The sequence below is a fragment of the Symphodus melops genome, assembly GCF_947650265.1.
Source record: "Symphodus melops genome assembly, chromosome: 7".
NCBI classification, from domain to species: Eukaryota; Metazoa; Chordata; class Actinopteri; order Labriformes; family Labridae; genus Symphodus; species Symphodus melops.
The window spans coordinates 21,652,491-21,659,222 of NC_136697.1; positions in this window are offsets into that span (position 1 = coordinate 21,652,491).

Here is a 6,732-nt window from a genome sequence, read left to right on the forward strand (position 1 = left end):
CGTCACGTCTAAATGTACGCCCTTGACAAGTTCACATTGTGAAGTTGGAGGTGAAATTAAACTTGAGGAAGTGCGTCAGATTTGTTGAAAACTCCTCCTTCAATGAGCAGCATGCTTTTCAAACCAAAGCTCAGGGTTACTTCTTTTTCACACTTTCAAAAAAAAGCACAGACGTGACAGAAGCACTTGCTCACTCAAAACTACTGAAGGACAATATCTGAAAGAGACTTACATCAGAGAAGTCCTTGACTAAATTATAATGGAAACAAGGCAAGCAACTGACTCAGTGAAGAATGAATAGACAGATAAAGAAATTGATAAATGAAAGGAATAAGTAGACAGGATTCATAATGAAAAGGTTAAGGCTGAATGATGGAGTGGGTTTTTTTGACAGATGAAAACAGCTCGAGAAGTTGAAGAAAGAAAAAAAGGCACTCTTATTCATGGGAGAAGAAGAGCATCATTTCACAGTTTGAAAAGATGAACTTGAGAAACTTTGCAAGCCAAATGTGATTATTTCTACACTCAGAGTTGTTGCGTTAAGTTTATTTTTGACCATTTCTAAAGAATAGAAAACTTGTTTACGGCAGAAAGGGTTATGAAAGGGCTTTATTATTCTCATACTACTGTGTTCTGATTCATTTTTTTCATCTTTTTTAGCTTGTGGCTGCATCACATCTGACAACAATAAGGGGTCTCTAAATGTGACTTGAAAAACATCCATTGAGAATCAATTTAGATTTGCAAACTCGATTTTACCCTGGCCCTGTCACGTACACATAGCACATAATTTGAGTTGAGACATCAAACCCAAACCACATTATATTTTAAAGCATGATGACAGTTGTTATGTGAAAACAATCTTGTTATATGTAGATTTTTGCAAAAGGTGTCATGGCCACTACCAGTCATCTTTAGATAAGAGCTCAATTAAAAATGCTTGTACATTGTCCAAGGAGTAACGTGTTGATTTTCCTGATTGTGTCAGTGTTCTTGGCCTTTATCATTATAGCTCTATAATAGTTAGAACTGTTTTAAAACTGCAAAGACTTATTTATTCAAATAGAAGATTTATCTATTCTTAAAGGCACAGTATGTTCATTCGGCCACCAGGGGGCTCTTAATCAAAACAATAACAAAAGATGATGTTGAGGCGGGGGTAATCATGGGAGTTCTCTCTGCTTCTCCCTTCCCCCCGATGAAAACGAAGCCTAAGTTGACTGCAGTCAAGACGTACAGGGGCCATGATGTAAACTTCTGATTTGAAAATAAAATCAAATATTTTGTAATTGGATCATGTATGCCTGCTGCGATCTCCACGTCAGCGGCAAGAAAGTGTTGACCAAACGTGAGGAATACAAAGAGGAAATACTTCCTGTATCTTATCCCATCTCCCCCAAAACTATTTTTCTTAAGATGACAATGAGTAAAGCTTTCTAGCTGCTCTTTTGTATTATTAAATGCATTCTTTTGTTTAAAGCGTCTTGAGATAACATTTGTTCTGAAATGGTGCAATACAAATAATGATGATTGATGCTGATTGATTAACAAGTAATGTAACACATTCATAATGTTGATGCAATGTATCTACTATAATGTCCTATTTTTTCATTGTAAGTATGACATACTGAGTACAGAGAGTATTTTGTTCAATCGAAGATCCCTCCCATACAATCACAAAAGCTGGAGTGATGTGTGCAGAGCTTATGGGTTTTTAAAACGTTGAAGGCCACCGAAACCCCATACTGATCTTTTCCCTTTACATTTGTGGACCTCCAAATAAACCAACCTCACCTTTAGTATATATGTAAAAAATAAATAAAATAAAAAAACTGAGAAGTGAGTTGGATCACTTTAAAAGCCAGCAATACCCGATACCCAGCAGCAGATAAAGACTTCTCAGGAACGCAGCGGTATTCACTTTACACATCACATCCCTGTTTCTTGTTATGAAATGTTCCACAAGTTGATGAGCTGCAGTTGATCATCAGAACATGATTTAAGCTTAGTGCTCACCAATTTAGATGAAATTATGTCTGGAAGCAGCTATGATTCATATAATACTATTTTTTGAGTGGAAATATTGCTGTAAATCTGACAGACAGAGATAAAAAAAAAAAAGTATAGCCTACTGACAGGTGATTCTGATTTAAATTGATCTTAAAGAAATGAATTGTGTGAATGGGTAAAGTGCAGGAAAAGTCTAGCAGTATGATAAACCCACCTGGATATTTTAGCTCCAAAAACTGGATGTCAATGGGTCTGCCATGATTTTAAGTCAGGCACACAAAAGAAACTTTGACTTGAAATGTTTCCTGAATAAATTAGTTAATTCTTTAGTTTGCCATTTCTGTATTTTGTAAACTAAAATTGATTTTAAGACACGAGTCATTGTTTACTTTGTTGTGATATGAACGTCAATGAAAGACAAAAAAAGAAACACTTAGTTTGTCTAAGCGAGAGGGAGCGGGGGCATTGGTCCTGTTGGTGTTCCCTTTAGGAAGAGTTTCTTAAATTTAAGTTTCTGACAGCAGAATACTCCACTTGATTATTCCTCCACAGGGCCATCCGTACGCGACCTCAGTGAATGACGTAGCGCAGCTAACACAGTGGTAGCATTAAAAGCAGAGCCAACACCTGCGCAGGTGTAGTAAAGCTAAACAAACGCGTTACCTATTGTAAAGCAGGGCGGTGTGCGTTTATATTCCCTGCCTCAATGTGAGAGATGTGTTTGAGTTATGAGTTATCACAGCGACGTGTGTGCCTCTAAACCAGACTGTAAATAATAATGATTTTAAACAGTCTATCTAGCCTACTTACCGTAATATAATTAGACTCTTGTAGACCATGCAAATTTAATTGCTCTTAAATAAAGACAGAAAAACATCCTGCTTAAAGATAAGTAGACAAGTTTCATGTGTCAGTGACAATGTGATAACAGCAGTCATTAGGTTACTTTAAAAACACTTTAAAAAAAATAAAAACTCAAATAAAATGAAGAATTGATGAAACTCTTCTTTTAAGATTCTTAATTCCAGTCCCGGTATTATTTCACTGACTCATGTAGTGGGTTTGTTTTGTGTGCACAGGTCTTCTCAGTCTGTGGTGCAGGTGTTAGACTGTCACTCTGACCTCATTTTCAGCTTTGATCTGTATTTGTGTTGATTGAGGTGACTGCAGAAAAACCTTTCACACTGGAAGGATGTAGCAAAATGAAGGAACGTAGCCCTCCTCATTAGCATTGTACATGTGTAGCACTTGTGCTGATGTTGTATGCCACAGGACATCTTCTCTCGTAGAGGCTCAAAAGTCTTTATTTCTCCTTTTTAACTTTAGGATACTTTAATAAGAATTGTTTAAGAAAAAATGATTAGTTATTACTTTGCCATTTTAATGTTTCATCTTATTGTATCTAAATATAAAGTTAAGAAGAAATAGCTGCACATCCCTTTCATCACCAGTGGGATTGAAAAAGTGGATAATGTAAAAATGGATCATATCCATCATCCCTTTTCTCTATCACCGCGGGTAATTCACACGCTGCCATTCATTAATTTAATTTCTCCATGGCCAAATGGGCACGACCCATCTCAGGTGTCCTCAGCGGTTCTTATTATAGCATGCTGGGGATCTTGTGGATTCAGCTCATCTGTTGTATTTGCTCAGTGTGGCTCAGAGAGACCTCTTGGCCCCGACGCAATCTCACCTCATTAACATTTCAGGTGACGAGTCTGTCACGGCCTTAATTAACAATTCATGAGCACGGCTTATGTAGCTTTATTAACATTTTACAGCCAATAAATCAACTTTCTTAATCTGCTGTGTATGTGTGTGTGTGTGTGTGTGTGTGTGCATGGACTCAAGGGAGGGGGGGCTTTGTGTGTGTGTGTGGGGACATTATTGTTGTACATTCACAACAGGCGTCTATAGTCTGCATGTCTACCTGTCTGTCTTTGACCATAACATCTGTTTGAACTTTCTCTTCTCTTACGATGTGATGATACAATGTGGCAGTAAATCAAACACAATGTACTTTCCTCCTTGTTGAAAAAGATCCAACCTACAACCTGATTTAGAGGAGGTCACCCAAAGTGTTATGCCAATTACAAATTTGATAAAACACCCAGAATTGCAAGAATCGCCCTTGATTGAGAGGTCGACTAATCAGGGAGCTATTTGCGATCAGGGAACCATCACAGAGTGACAATCGGTCTCTTTTTTGGAACGAGGCAAAAAGAACCAGAGGGGAGAGAAGAGACACAAGAAGACAAGTGGAGTGAATGTGAGAAAATGATGGAAGACAATGAGGAAGACTCAAATCTTTTATGTATTGTAATTTCTAGTCCCCCTATACCTAACAATACCTTATACCTGTCATACTTTCTCGGTCGAGACGATGGTACGGATGGCCTTGCACCAATGACTTGAGCTTGTTCATTGGTGGATTTAGTTTGGTCTTTGTAAATACTATAACAAAGTTATCGGTTAAGACTTGTTCTAAATACAAAAAGAGTCAAGAGATAACTTATAAATCTTGTATATAGTCCCACGCCTGATGGTTTTTATCTAAAGATGTTTTACTTTCTTCAAATACAGCATATTCAATTGTTGCAAAACTGTTGGCTAATTTAGAGCCTCAAACTTCGGAATCAATATTTTTTAAACTCACCCGAGCTTGAAAACTTCTTGCAATGGATGGAAAAAGTTATCTTACACTCTCTCTGTTACTGTGGTAAGTTCAAGCAGAGAAAAGTTCTAAATTAAAGCAAAGACCCCCCCTGCAGCAGCCTTAGGCAGCCCCTTGACCCCCCTTTGAAAAGCACCTGTGTGGGCAGTGTGTGCGTGTCCTAGCGCCTACATTGAGTCTCACAGTGCAAATGTAGCTCTCACGTTTTAATAAAGGTGCTGCATAGCTGTTGTTTGCCAAATGAAAGCGATATTTGCTGCACAGCTCTGTCTCCTTGGGTGTTGTTTGGTTTCTTGTTAAAGTTTACAGGATCATGTTTGCTGTTATCGAGCCTCTATGCCCTCAATATCACAGTGCACTTCCATGGAAAGTTAGCTTTGGCTGAATTCATTCGGACTCCCTTGATATGAAGCAGTGTGTTCCAGTCGTGTATTGGCTCTGCAGCACTGTGCAAAACTGGTCTTTTGAAAGAAAAACTTGCTTTTGTGTCAATGTGGTAGCAGCCTTGAACAACCCCCTCCTGCACATTTATTATAAGTCAACCTAAAGATCAAGGTCACCATTTCAGAGTGAACACATTGAATTTAAAGGATTCAAAAGCAGTCATGGTGAGGGGCGGCCTTGCAAAATGCATGTCTCAATGACACATGCATTGTATCCACCCTGGCTAAAGGCAGGCTATTCCTGCTCCAATCTGTCCTCCAACTTCTGCAAAGACGAAAAAATAAGAAATCGATCTGAGAAGGGTGAAATGAGGAAATGTCCCCTGGATTTATGGCTGGAATCCTGGTGTGTGTATGTATCTTTTTTCAACTGAAAGAAAAGTCTGGGTATTTTTCTTGGCACATGACTCAGCTTGCTTTACATGTTGCATGAATTTGGAAGCATATATGAAGTCAATCACTTTTTTTTTGTTACTTGAGCAGCACTCAAGTTATGATGACAAAATAACGTCAGTATAAACAGAGGTAAGGGATTCAATTTGGCTGCATTCAAAACTGTGGAAGTACTGCTGCTTTTACAACCATAGGCAACAATACAGGACAGTTGATGGAGATATGGAGTGAGAGATAGCATGATTCCAATAAAATGTACAGTAGCAGATGTGAAATGATGAATTCAGACTGCATATCACAAATAATTGACATCAGCACAGTACGGAAAGGCGGACAGAGAAAAGTGTGTGGAGAGATTTGGGCGCTCACTCTAACCCCACTAATGAAATGTCCTTTTCAAAACTCACTCCAACACTTTCAGAAAGGAATTGCCATGACTACAAGGAGAAGTTTGGGCTTTCTTTAATGCTGCTGTGCTGCCCTCTTCTGGCGACTAAACAAACTTCTATTAAAAAAAAATCCTCAATACTGCTGTTGTGATCTCCTTTTGTCTGTCTGAGTAGATTTTAAGGCTGTCTTAATGTATGACGTGGGCCTGCTTGGGTCAAAATAAAAGGGGAATATAAGAGAAAAGGTGGAGAAAAAGAACAGTAAAATAAATTTCCAGTGATATTGTTAAATTATACTCTGGGTGTCATGATGTGAGTATGAATGGCACATCTGCTTTAACTGAATTGAATATAAAAATCCCTGCATCATTCCATTGCATAACCCATTTCTGCATCTTCCACTTGGCTGAGCCATGGCCTGATGAAATAGTGCAGTCTTATTTTGGAATGACTATCTCTGGTCTGACAACAGTTAATAAAGATAGAGTACAAAAAGCTTTTTAGATGGGAGAGAAGAACTCTGTGTACACACACATCTCTTCCTCCCATTGGTCTTTACAGCATCCCTCTAAATCCTTCCACTTTGTTTCTCACCCTGTTTTTATTTAGCTCGTACCCCTCACTGGGTTACGTCTCTCTTTCTGTCCCTCTCTTCTCTTTTTTTCTTCCCCCAACATAATCAACTGTTTAAACTGATAGCTTCAGTCTGTTGGATTCTGAAACAAAAGATCTCAGCACCTTACAAAACTGCTTCAGGCCATCACAGAAATCAAATGCTTGCAAACTCTCCTCCTTCTCACACTTCCACATAACTAAAGTT